At 45.4% G+C, this 14419-nt stretch overlaps 1 long non-coding RNA gene across 1 annotated transcript; it reads left to right on the forward strand.

Moving 5' to 3' along the window:
- The first annotated feature begins 192 nt into the window (after positions 1 to 192).
- Positions 193 to 6653, forward strand: LOC135823220 (uncharacterized). The gene is made up of 3 exons (XR_010554631.1): positions 193 to 444; positions 3674 to 3769; positions 6497 to 6653. It is a non-coding gene; the product is annotated as an uncharacterized LOC135823220 (long non-coding RNA).
- The last annotated feature ends 7766 nt before the right edge of the window (positions 6654 to 14419 follow it).

Here is a 14419-nt window from a genome sequence, read left to right on the forward strand (position 1 = left end):
ACGTGGCTTCTATCTGATTACTTTTCACCGTTGCACGTGCTCTACCCGGATATATACCCTCGCGTATCGTACCGTACCGGTACCATATACCGGTGTCCCGCGCGCACTTAGTACCTGCACCGGTTCCGATATATCTGCGGTTAGCCGCGCGTGCGCGTTTGGCCTTTGGGCGTTGTCGGGTCTTTTGCCTCTTTTCTCTGTTTTGCTACTTTACGTACTTTTACTGGCCTGTTGCTGCTTTTGCAAGGTTTGGATAAATATTTCGAAGACGAAGAGTGCAGTGAAGTAAGTTTGAAGTAAGTTAGTACAGTTTACAAGAGAGCAGTCGCCATGGGTTTGGAAGGTCGCACACTTATGAAGCATGCTGGGACTTCCGCCAGATACAGAAATGTGATCCAGTACACGCTGCATTCCAATGAGCTCAAGATGCTTCGCCGACCCAAGGTAAGAGCAGCCAGAATCCACGCGAGCAGTAAGATATCAGATTACAAAAAAACGAACCTAATTACTATAATGAAGAGCTCGCATGTAGCCCAGGTTTTGCTTCATGAGTTCAACACACCCGTCTGTCACACCAAGCCATAGCTTTCGATTTGTGGCTAAACTGAAGCAGTCTCCCGAGAGGGTCCATCAACAGCAGGTCCTTTTCCAACTGCAGATCTTTCCTCACTAGCTGAACCTATCTGGCTTTGGGGGGGGGGGGGGGGGGGGTGTTGCGTCGGCGAATGAGGCATGGATCTTGGGATTTCTGGACAGCTTCCAGCTGACCAGTAGAGCGTTGAATTCCTTACTGTCATCATGATGGTGAGCACTGCTGGTCACTCTGGGGCTGCTAGTGCTAACGAACTGGTGGGTTTAAAACTGCTGAGCAGCGCCGAGGGCTACGCAACTCGGCGTGCACCGGATGTGTACACAGCGGAGTTGCCGGTGTCTAGCGCAAATGCTCAGCCCACGAAGAGAAGTCGGCGACAATGGTCGCAATGGCCAGCAAACTGCTGTGCTATTCAACCAGGGTCACAGTAGATTCGGTATGTGTGCATGCACAGCAAACACATGCACAGCAAACACATGCACAGCAAACACATGCACAGCAAACACATGCACAGCAAACACATGCACAGCAAACACATGCACAGCAAACACATGCACAGCAAAACTAACCAGAGTGGCAATAGACCCCGGTGTGTGTACATGTGCATTTACGGTGCTGCTCGATGATACCCAATGGCATTAGTCGATTTTGCGACCTGCGCCAGCTCACTTCCGTGTGCTTGCAGGTGTAGGGCTGTAGGCATGTGGGGCTGCACTACGCCCGGAGTGGCACATGCTCACGCGATCGGATTTCATCGAGCAGCACCGTAGAACAGGTGGCCACGTCGACTGTATACAAAAAACATGGTACAGTCAGACCTCGCTTAACCGCACACATCTGTTTTCCACAAAAAAATCCGGATAGGCGAGGGAACCGGATAACCGAACACCAGTTATGTTGGATGCATCACGTATGCTGTAAATATGTAACCAGCTATTTCCTTCCGGATGGCGAGGGATCCGGATAAAAGAGGACCGGATAAGCGAGGTCTGACTGTATTAGATTAATCTTCTTTTGGTGAAACATTACTATTATTATTTATTCATATTGTAATAGGGCAGTCCACATGTTGGTGGTTGACAGCATGTCACAAGATGGAGACCACCGTGTTCGGAAACATTGATCTTACTACAACCTCACGTGTACACGGCTGACGGTACAACGGCAAGAAAAACTAAGACAACTCCCTAGAAATTAAAGATGGTCAGAACCGGGTCTAACACCCGTGCGGTTCAGATGGTCATGAAGACCGGGACTCTACCAACCACGTGAGGTTGTAGTAAGATCACTGTTTCCGAACACGGTGGTCTCCACCTTGTCACATGCTGTCAACCAACAACAAAACATGTACCCGGCTATGGTATTGCCAAGGCGTTTCTATAATTTCGAATAACACGCATGATGACCTTAGTCCTAAGTAAGGAAAGCATAGCGAGGGCACTGGGCTTTCAAGCCCTCTCGTTCATTTAGCTCACAAACATCGAGTACATGTACATACATGTTTTTCTACAACCATAACCCGGTTGGCAGAGTCCCGGTCTTGCGACCATTTGAACCGTATTGGGAAAACCCAGGAGTCGTAAAATACCTCCCTGGCTTCAATCAGGGAGTCGTAGTAATTATTTTAATATTTTTACGACTCCCCGTCCGGGTACGTCCGGACGTCCCCGATCCCTGGCTTCAATAATGCAATGGTATGGCAAGAAAATTTGAATTTTCAAATCGTCAGAACACGAGTAGGCCATGGTTTCCCCTGGATTTTGGAGACTAGTCAGCTCGACTTCTACAACACAAAAAACGAAAATTAAAAAAATCCTACCAACCCGTAGAGTAACGAGGGTCCGAACCTGGGTTTTCCCAATACGGTTCAAATGGTCGCAAGACCGGGACTCTGCCAACCGGGTTATGGTTGTAGTCAGGAGCACTACGCGTCCTCGCCTTGTAACATGCTGTCAAAATCGAAAAACATGTTAAACTACCAAGCAAGGCTTCTGTATATACCATGTACATACATGTACGTAACTCAAAACTCTAACTCAAAAGTCTTAACTCCCATACAGGTGCATTCTACCAAGTAGAGTGCTGGCCAGAGAAATCCAACCTCGTGAATAAAAATTCGCCGGGCGCTGCGCAGCCCCAGCACTACACACACTGGTCTGTGCACCCTAAAGGCCGATTCATACTTCATTTCGCGTACGGGAAAGCCATCGCGCGACGGTCGCGCGATGGCTTTCCCGTACGCAAAATAGTTGAGCTTAGATCAACTTTTTCGCGGCGCTACTTTATTCATGAGGTTGCATTTCTTTGGCCAGCACTGTAGTTCTATTATGCTTAGGTGTTACCTTCTTTTCTTTTCCCCGCATATACTAGTAGCATGGGATTTGAACCCGTACTAACACCCTGCATGCATTCCTTTGATGCACATTCTACCAAGTTGCTTCACGTTAGGATCCTGCCGTTGAAAGCCCTATTTGAATATGTGGCCAGCTACAATGTAGCTCTCTTTGACGACACACTACGTGGCATGTACAGTACGGGATAGCGCGCCAGGCATGGCGCGTCACGTGATGATGCCCCTCCGATGCACGGATGCGAAATAAAGCGGTGTGGACCCTGGCTAGCGTCAGGCACTACTATCAAAGTAACGTCTTTTGCATAGCATTAATGCATTCACCAAATTTTCGGGCATGGCCTATCGTCAGGGTGAAACAATCAACTAATGACAACAAAAACTGAGACAAAGTAATTGGGTGGATACACTCATTCCCAAAGCACTGCAAACCGAACCAATTCTTTTACGCACAACGTTTCGGCAATATTGCCACCGTCAGGTACGAATAAAACAATGACGCGTGCAGGCCACTGAACTGAAACATAGTAGATATTATGCTGTAGATATGCTGACTGGCGTTGTAGGACAGTGATGAGAAGAGTGTGTGTGTGTGGGGGGGGGGGGGGGGGGCGCCAGAAATGTGTGTATGTGTGGAGGGTGGCTGCAATGGTGAAAGGTGTCTTTTTGCATAGCTGCGGGAATAAACTTCTTTTCGCTCTGTGTGTGTGTGTGTTATGTGTGGGTGTTAGGGTTTCTTCCCAGCTCTATGGAAGAGAGCGGCGTGGCCCACTGCAATGGCAACCCTTTCCACGGTTGCTTTTTTCACATTCCGCCACGTGACGGATGTAAGTATACGCGTTTCAAAATTATGTGTTTGTCGTATACTAGTGGAGATGCTTATTTCAAAATCCAAAGAAGCGAAGAGATTAAATAAGGGCTCCGTCTGTGAAATTTGAAAAGTAGATTAAATCAGATACAGATTGACTCCCTTTAATTCGAACGTCATATTGCCAGGCCCCAACTTCGAATTATCAGGAACTTTTAATTATCCGAATGCAGCCCCATGCACTGATATGTGTGTCGAAATGATCGAAATCGCATGCTGATTATGTTGGCACATTTTATTTGCATCAACGAAACATAGGTGGTCATGAACAGCCAGGTTGTATCATCAAAACACCCGAGCGACACAAAAAGTTATTTTTGACATCATCTTCATCTTTTAGTGAAGACGTCAGTCACTGCATCTGTCCAGGCACAATTTCAACGGAAAAGAACAGCGCTGCCTAATCCGCGTCATGAAAGGCCATAGGACAGCAGCACGTCATTCTGAAAGTTTAAAAAAGTTTCATTTCGAGATCGGCCGAAGTTTCGAGATCGGCCGAAATTAAATGTTGTTGATTTACAGTAGCGTGAACGTGCCCTTAGGGCGGGTGCTTTATGTTCCGAAAGCAGCAGATTGTGTGACCATGATGGCATACGGTGATTCGATAGCTGCATGGTTGATGATTGTCCGTTCTAAAACTCTTCAAAAATAACGACTTGTCGGCAGTCGTACGTTGCGACGCAAGTCTAGGCAGACGGCAGGGAATCAGCATGCATCAGGCCCACCCGCAAGCACAGTGAAGCTGAGTCCGTCGGCCATGCTCTGCCTCAATTCCAAGCTGATTTCTTTACTTCGAGTGGACAAACAAATATTTGAAAAAAATCTCTCTGGGAAGCGACAATTGTAATGACGCGGAGGAAGTACAAATATACATTGTGTTCGTGCACAAGTATATATTCTGCACCACATGGCATGCCAGTGGTCCAATCAAGGGAGAAGAGAAACGTATTTTGAACGTTGTCCATTTTATATTTCTATGGCTTTATATACCGTATGTCCGCACCTTTAAAGCCATGGATGTATACTCGATTATAAAGCCAGTCTCAGTTAGACTGTACTCACACTACTTGAAAGTTTGACGCGAATGTCGCGTTCAAAACTAGACAAAAGTACTTGAAAAAGCCTTTCCAAGCACACTGCACTCCAGTGACGACTTGAAACATTTTTGTCAGCAAATTACCATGGAGAAACATGATTGTCATGTGGTAGTTTTGCAAATCCCGAGGCTGCGTTCCTTCAATTTTTTAGCGCTCGATCAACTTATTTGAAATTTTCAGTTCATGAGAAAAATAGAAACAGTTATATCTTGCTTGGATCGTGGAGTTCATTCGCCATGCCTCGCGAAGAAGTAGCACATCGTCGACGTCGACGGATGAAGAGGTTTCTCTCCACAGCTCGATGAGCTTCTTCTCCAAGTCGTCAGAAAACACTACGCGAGGCATGATGTTGGTACAAAAGCAATGGTACAAAAGAAATGCGACAGAAACGGCAATCAAAACAACGGGAAGCTACTGGAAGAAAGAAGACGGAAAATACTCGGAAAAAAAACACCACAGAATTCAGAAATGACAGGCAAAAAAGGAAACTACAAGTATATGTACAGGAGCAGTACGACCACGAGGAAACAAAGCATGAAAAATATTCTGGAGCCTTTCAACGTACAATAGTACTCCGGCCTCCTGACCTCACACAGCTTTCCAAACGGCTTGAAAGCAAAAAAACCTCGTAGAAGAGGGTTCCGTTTCCGCTGAAACCTTTCAAGCGGCTTTCAAGGGCTTTTTTCATTTTCGCAACCGTCACCGTGGCAACATTCACACGTAAGTCACTTGTATGCGGTTTTTCAAGTAGTGTGAGTACAGCCTTATAAAGCCATGGGCTTCATAAATGAAATAACATTTGAAGTAGGTTTTGTAAAAATGAAGGAATAAGTACAACACTAACAAACTTACAGCCCAGCAGGAAGCGCGAACAAGTGGATTTACAATGTAGCTTGAAATTTCTGTGTGGACTTTGACTTTTATGGCATGGCGTAGTGGGTAGGTTTTATATCTAAAATAGCTGGGAAACCAGCGGTGTTTCGAATATAAGACCATGGCTTTAAAGGCGCTGACATACGGTAGGAAAAGGTGTTTGCTCCCCACACCGGAGCTCGTGCTTTTCCGTCGAATTGACTTCACACTTGACTTGCTCGCGACTGCCATCCAGAACACACGAGAAGTCCATTGAACCTTTGACCCGGCAAACCTGGAAGAAAGCACCACTCCCTGCTCAATACACAGTATTTTGAGGAATTCATTCCTCATCAGTTGAGTTTGAGTAGGCTGGGGGCTTTATACAATCAAACATAATGTTATGGCTCTACAGGCGCGGCCATGATGAGTAATTTCTTCCCTTTTCCCGCTGGATGAGCGAGCTCTGTCCCAGCTCTTCTCAGGCATGGCAATCTGCTCATTTCTGCAGAGTTCTAGTAAAAATTGTGTGCATTGAGAATTGCTAATAACACTGGATTGTATCTCTCTCTTTCTGTCTGTATTTGCATCTCTGTCTTTTCTCTCTCTCTCTCTCTCTCTCTCTCTCTCTCTCTCTCTCTCTCTCTCTCTCTCTCTCTCTCTCTCTCTCTCTCTCTCTCTCTCTCTCTCTTGCTGCTGCTGCTGCTGCTGCTGCTTACTTTGATTTGCTCCTTCAGACCGACTACCGCCGACGTCAGAGGAAGGCCTTCACTGAACTCGAACATGAATAACATGTCACAAATGCCAGGTTTTCTGTCTAGTTTTCAATTCAATACAAGTCCATAGCCCCGCATTCTTCCTGGAGATCTTTTAGAACAATGACATTTTAGCAAACCTGCTGTGTGTATCCTTGGTGGCTGCGTGTACCGTTGCGGACATTGAAATCCAGAGGAGTACACATTGCTTGACCCTCTGGCTTCACCGTCAGTGTACCTAACAGTACCTACATGTACTTACTGTATGCCTGCGGCTTCAACCCGAATATTAACCCATTTTTACCCCTTCTTTTGCAATGCATGGGGTGTCCAGAATAAGAAAATCAATCATTTAGGATAGGGGTGAAACAACTGAGTCGATAAGTCGACTGGCCAGTCGATAGGAGAAAATCCCTTTTCAACTCACATGAGTAAATCCCCCGAGGTACATATTCATGCAGGATGAAACAGTTCTGTCCGCAGATTAGACATCCTTTAATTAATAGCAAAAGTACGATAACGCTAACTTTTACGGTACTCACTCCCAGCCGTGACAAAAGACGTTATCGGATAACGGAAAAACGTTACAGAGCTCAAAATAACGGGCCAACGTTCGTTATGGTAATTCTGCAAAAAAATGCAAAAACTCGCATTGTTTTGTAACTGGCGGGAGATAAAAAGCACGTGCAGATCGAGATGAGAGTCGAGATTGCTTCCTCTTGTGACATTCAGCTTTTTTGGCGAGTTTTGCCTTTCAGTTGACAATGTCTGTGTCCTCCTGACAATGTCTGTGTCCTCTGCTTCGTGCCGTTCTCCCTCTATCCCATCTCGTGATCTGGGAAACAAAGGACCAGTTCCACGGCACTCCTGAGGAAGAAATTCATCGGCTGGAGCTGGAGAACCCTTACAGTCTTCGGTGCTGCGTTTAGGAAAGGTTTTCCAAGTACCTGGGAACAGCGAAAATGAGTTTTCGCTGTTTTGCTATTCCAGAGTAAAAGACCTCGCCAAGGTATTCTTTCGGAACGACGGCAAACTAATCCCTGGTTCAAAATTTCCCGCACCTGTTTCCATGAAAATTCATATCGCCATGGTTGTCACGACTACTTCGTCTCAACTATAACGTACATTGTGCTAAGGGAAAAGTCAGCCTGAACGATCCGAAGTACGAAAAGGTTTGCATTTACGTTGGCGTTTTTTTAGCTAAGGATATCTATTGAGTATTCAGGTACTAGTACAGTAGTCGCGCGCCCAAGAACGTTGTTTCGAAGGGGTTAGCCTGGGACGTTCTTATTTCTTCAGCAATCTGGCTGGGTTCTTATAGCACGTTCTTAGAAACAGTGCGTACGCGTACTGGACCATATGTACCCCACAAGCTGCCAGAAAACCTACACCGCCGTTCTTAGCTTTACCGTTTACGCCAGGGAGTAGTACAATACCTGGTATTGTACTACTCCCTGCTTTAGGCGGTGGCTACATGTACAGTAGAGTCGCGCGCTGAAAACGTGGAGCCCAAGAACGTCCAGCCTAAAGCTAAGAACGGCGGTGTTGGTTTTCTGGCAGCTTGTGGGATACAATCATATCATCCAGTACGCACTGTTTCTAAGAACGTGCTATAAGAACGCAGCCAGATTGCTGAAAAAGTAAGAACGTCCCAAGCTAACCCCTTGGAAACAACGTTCTTGGGCGCGCGACTCTACTGTAAGTGCACTTGTTCGGCAACTTCAGGTCATGTACTCTGAAGTACACTTGCCACATGAGTTAAAGGGGAAGTTAAGGCAAAAATTAAAATTTCACCAGTTGTAGTCTCCGGGGTGCTGAGTCGAATGGTCTTGGTCCGAGAAAGCTGAGACGCTCCCTTCCTACTTGAATCCCAATCGAACTCGCGCACTTCCACCGAAACTGGGTGACTGCGCCCTACGAGATGGGGATTTGTATGCAAAATGTCACTAAAAGCGCCATTTCGTTCTTATAAAAGCACGGATGACCGCGATTGGCCCATATGTTGTAGTCTTTTGGACGCTGAGTCGACTGGTTTTGGTCCGAAAAGGCTGCGATGCAGCGTTCGCCCCTAATTCCCAATCGAACATGGTTGAACAAGCGGTCACGTGCTCCTGCGTACACCAGTCACCTGGTCACCGTGCCTGCAGGGCACAACTTACAGCCTGTTTTGACCTTTTTTGGGTGCAGTCCTGTCACTCGAGTTGAACCTTGGTGTGAAAGTTGTCGCCTGCTGGCGTGGTGACCAGGTGATTTTGGCACCCAGGAGCACGTGACCGCTTCTTCAACCATGTTCGATTGGGAATAAAGGAGGAACGCTGCATCGCAGCCTTTTCGGACCAAAACCAGTCGACTCAGCGTCCAAAAGACTACAACATATGGGCCAATCGCGGTCATCCGTGCTTTTATAAGAACGAAATGGCGCTTTTAGTGACATTTTGTATACAAATCCCCATCTCGTAGGGCGCAGTCACCCAGTTTCGGTGGAAGTGCGCGAGTTCGATTGGGATTCAAGTAGGAAGGGAGCGTCTCAGCTTTCTCGGACCAAGACCATTCGACTCAGCACCCCGAAGACTACAACTGGTGAAATTTTAATTTTTGCCTTAACTTCCCCTTTAATTTCACTTTCACCCACAGCCGGGTGCGAGAACGATGCAGAGCTCGCACGACACGGGTCTGCTTGAAAAGTTTAAGCAATTTGTTTCTGTTGCTTGTGCGAATATGCAGGCGTATACTGCATTGTATCACGAGTACATAACCCCGAGAGTGTGCAACTCTCTGTCCCTCCAGGAAATCGCGATTCCACGGATGCAACAAATTTCGCGATTTTGGCCCAAACCCGCGATTTTCAGCAAAATCCGCGATTTCCCGCGTTTTTTGTTGTTTTCTGCACTATATCTCACATGTTTCATGCACTTTTCACACAGTGCTTTCCATGATCCTGTAGGTTATTTGCACAGTATGACTAGTACTACTCCGGAGTTGATATACGATGCAACAAATTTCGTGATTTGGCCCAAATCCGCAATTTTCTGCAAATAATTCCGCGAATTCCTGGCAAGTTCTGCATCATTCCGCACTTTTCGTCGCATTTTTTGTTGTTTTCTGCCGCAATTTCTTGCGCAAGTTTTCGAGAGTTTTTTCCGCAAATTCCCGCAGGGACAGAACTCTCCAGGCTCCAGGTTGCTTTGCGCGGTGCGCTCCCTTCTCCTTACGTAGCCTGCGATTTAGTCTCAACGATTTCTCGTGCCATCGCACTACGGTACGAAGCGCTAACCGGTGCAATGGCCCACAGTTCGTGGCCCCGCACTTGGGCAGTGCGCCGTGCCAGACCCCACACGCAGAGGTGCACACGCTTGGGGTTATGTACTTTTGATTGTACTCGTATTATGTTAAACTCGGATGTTGCGCCAATAATAAAATCTAGGGGAAAGGAACATATCATCGGGTTACGAGTTTACAGTGCGTTTCAAAAATATAGACGCATGATTTCGAAAAACCGTTAGGCCAGCATCTATACCACATAAAATCTGTGATCACCTTGTGCATAAAAATTTGGAAATTGGGTATTTGCTATCCGATCGCCTAGAAATCTATATGAGATTAATTGCAGGAAGGGCCTGAGCAATATTCCGAAAAAAAAGAACTCGAAAAGCTCCAGCCGAAATTGAAATACATGTATTTCAAAAATACCATGTGTCTATATTTTTGAAATGGACTGTAGAGTAACTGTCCACCACTGTAACTGGATACAACTATACAGTCAGAAAGTGCAACAACTACAATTGTAGGCACAAAACTGACAGAGTACTGAGGCGTTCGACGACCAGTCAGTTTTGTGCCTATTTGTTGCACTCAGGGAGTCGTAAAATACCGGTATTTTACGACTCCCTGGTTGCACTTTCTGACTGTATAATTATACCGGTAGTATCAAGAGTACATAATTAAACCGTGGGGTTATGTACTCTTGATCTAGCTACAGTGGTGGACAGTTATTCTTATCTCGTAACCATAATTATGTTCCTTTCCCTAGATTGTGTATGTGTATTGGTAATATTATGCTATGTTTGTTCTCATGCATGAGGGCAATGCCTATTGATAAGCAGTCGATAGCATTGGACCTAGTGGATAAGAAATTTAGGTCAGTTGTTTCACCCCGGATATATTTTATGGTTGCGTTTGGTTGGGCGCGTTACACATGTACACAGTAGGAATCACTGGGAATAATTCTTGCTCGTTTGTTTGGTCACGAAATTCCAATTGGCAGGTCCCATTCCAGCATCGGAATCACTAGGGATTGTTGAGAATGATTCTTTTTTGGAGAGTGATCATTTCACCTCGCATGGTGGACTGAGCATTCTCATTCCTGGATCGAAAGGGATAATGGCTGCCACGATTTACTTGTCACTTGGCGCAGTGACAAACAGTGCAGCAACTTGTTGAAGTCCCTCAAATCGCACACTCAGAAGTACCTTAACTCTCCTCCCCCCCCCCCCCCCCCCCCCAGGTTAGGGTCCAGCGGATAATGCCGGCATTATACGACTATCCGAGCATCAGAGCATTATGGAGCATTAGAAAGGAAGAAAACGAGCATTATGTGAGGTTTGAGCGGCATGACGAGTTTCATAGTGGATAATATCGGGAAATCCCAGGTTTTTGGCAACAATCGGCTACAATCATGATCATGATATTATGTTGTCTGATGATTGGTTTTTGTCCTGAAACTCTGAGTAACAACGAAACAGCCCTATTTTACTCCTTTTGTGTACCTCTTGCGTACTACGCTCCGCCCAGTCCGGGCGTTTGAGCACTATGCATTGTACGAGGTGATTCGTAATTTTTTAACATTGAGTCATTTCTTAACAAATCGGTAAAATATCTCATTGCAAGCACCTGCAAAAGGTCACGTCAAATTTCTTTTTGCCATTGCCATTGCCAATGTTCTGTCAAGTTCGCCTCCAAAATTGAGACTGATATTCCTTCAGGAAGTGACATTGCAAGAGCTTTCAGTCTGCACGTGCGCGATGTTTACGGTAAAATAGAGTATAAGAGAGTCATAGCCGCTGGTTTCAACCTCGAGTGACAACATATTTAGCTGAATAGGAAGCATATGATAGCTACATACTGGAAACGACGCCTGGGAAGGAGGAATGTCGGTGTGTTGGCCCTAGTAATGGCCAAACATTGGCAATCACTGAATTTGCTAACAGATGTTGATCACAATTACACATGAAATCAGGGTGATACACCTATTGCTATGTAAGCTTGAATGGCTTGTATTTGGATGAACATGATCTTGATCCAGTCTTGCTGGACCATCCTGAAGACGTAGGGTCTCCTTCTATTGAAAACTGACTTGAAATTGTGCTGCTAAGGCCTATTTTACCACGATGTTAAGAAATGACCACAACAAATAATATGCGGAAAAATTGCCATTTTTCAACTGCCACCTGCTTCCCAACACCAAGGATTATGTGAATGAGAATCCCAACATTGCAATCCAAGGACATCAGTATTACATTTTTAGAGGATGAAATGGAAAGATTCACACCTCGAACCCTAAGGAAGGCTTTTTTACTTTCGTGTTAAATAATGACGAATCACCTCGTACTGGCGCATGACTTTGTGCTTGTGTAGACACGTAACACCTTTAGCACTAACGCTACATAACTATTGCTACATAAAACGTTATGATTGTAGCGATGTGGTCAGGTAAATGCATACAAGCCATTTGTGAAGCATGCCCCAACCGAGGCAGTTCAAGTGACACAAATCCGGAGAAAATATTTACGAGGTTTCTTTTACTTTTAGAATAATGGAGAGCTACGGAGGAGACATACGCGAAGTGAATATCAAACAGACGAAGAAGAGTTTTCTAGTTGTGCGAGAGGCTCTGGCGATAGCACCTCTAGCGATACTGAAGTAGACACTGATGCATTGCTAAATTTGGACCAGGATGAAGGAGCGGCTATAAACAGAAAGAGCTTGTTCCAAAAGAACTGCCTTTGCCGAGTCCAGCTCAGGAGGCTCGAAAAGAACTAGAATTTGTCATGGACTCAGTACCAAGTCGATTGATCAGCAGCGCCTGTCTTACTTTCCTGATGAAGCACGTACAGTTAGTTGTGGACGGTTGTAATGCCAGGCCTACAGTCAAATGCTATCAAAAAGGAAGAGTTTTGTGGCAAGCCATACGTCTACACACGATCTCAAGGAGAAGATGAGAGCACAAGCAAAGGATGTAGAGTGGCAAAATAACTTCTGACCACGTGTTTTCAGGATTTCCGCAAATGGGAGGGCTCTCCATCTGAGACCGGATCTCAGGAGCTGGCCTCACGTCTGGTGTTTCAGATGAAGACATTATTCACAGAGTGGATGCAGTGACAGCTTGTCTGTAGGCAGGAATACTATTTGCCCAGATAAACTTCATCCCAACAATGAATGACTACCTGCAATAATGGTTTCATCTCTCACGACATGGATAATTAGGGGAAAGATTTGATACACTGACTATTCTGCCACAACCCTGCATCAAACTTGGAATGGAGAGCAATCAATGGAGAAGCGATCATATCTTATAGTGCCAAGAAGTAGTGGAGCTCGTGAGAGATAAGGTGGCAACTTCAGATGCAGATCGACGAGATGCGTAATTTTCTGGAAGTTTGACAATGTGCAGACTTTCTTCCATTTTTGTCCCAAACCAAGAGCATTATACCCCTTGCTGAAGCATTATAATCAGCATTATAAGGCAGTTTTTGGAGCATTATAGTTAGCATTATACGAACATTTTCGGAGCATTATCCGCTGGACCCTACCCCAGGTTCTTTAAAAAGAACCGGGGGGGGGGGGGGAGGAGAGAAGGAGCCACCGTTGGTCAGTAATTCCCAATTCTCTGGGGATTGCCCTGTCAAAAAATTAATAATAATAAATAATTCATTCTGGCGCGTTTGTTTGGTGAGGTGATTGTCACCCATTCCCATTCCAGAATGGTTGTCATTTACATTCTGAAATCAGTGCCCAACCAAACGCAGTCGCAGGGCATTCATTTGGGCGCTTTGGATGGGTTATGGCTGCTCAAAGTCACCCAAACATGGCGATCTTTCAGAAAGAGACCGGTTTGCATTGATAGCAGTATATGCCTTCCAGTCAGCCTTCATCTGTTGTCGCTAGCATTCATTTTCAATGATGGCAGCAAGCCAGGGTAGATTAACATGTATGAGCAGAAATACACTGGTTGAAAGTACGGCCTTCTGTGTGGGGAGACGGGCACTATTCTGATCCAAGAGAGGTTGTTGTTGTTGTTACTTTATTTTACTTCACCAGAATTACAGGCAGTAGAATGCCAAGTTCTCACTAGACCAGGTCTAGTTCTCACAAATGATGAAGAATGTGAATGAACACGCTAAAGCTAATGAAAAACTAGAAATAGAAAAAGAGGAGAAAAACTTGTGTGTGAGGTAAGGGTACTTGTTTTCAATGCTGGCACATCTACGTCACCCACCACAATATATGGAGGAAAAAACATTAACTATCAACAGAAACTACAAGAAGAATTGCGATTTGTTCCCGAATCCACCAGGGCAAATGCAAGGAGAAGAACTTTAGCAAAACAACACCAGATGTACACATCCGCTTGGTTTCAAGCCCAGGGAGGGGGCACTATTCAAGAGAGCGCTCTAATCGCGCGAGTATGGCATTCAATTGGTAGGATCCAGATCTAGATCAACCGGATTCGCACCCTTTCACAGCAGATTTTTTCCGAATTCAATTTGGATCCGGCCAGGGAGTCGAAGTTTTCGAAAGTATACTGTAGTGTCTTGTATTAAAGCCTGTCGTGAATAGAAGCCTGATTGAGAAAGAGAGACAGACAGACAGACAGACAGACAGACAGACAGACAGACAGACAGACAG

The sequence above is a fragment of the Sycon ciliatum genome, chromosome 8, assembly GCF_964019385.1.
Source record: "Sycon ciliatum chromosome 8, ocSycCili1.1, whole genome shotgun sequence".
Lineage (NCBI taxonomy): Eukaryota > Metazoa > Porifera > Calcarea > Leucosolenida > Sycettidae > Sycon > Sycon ciliatum.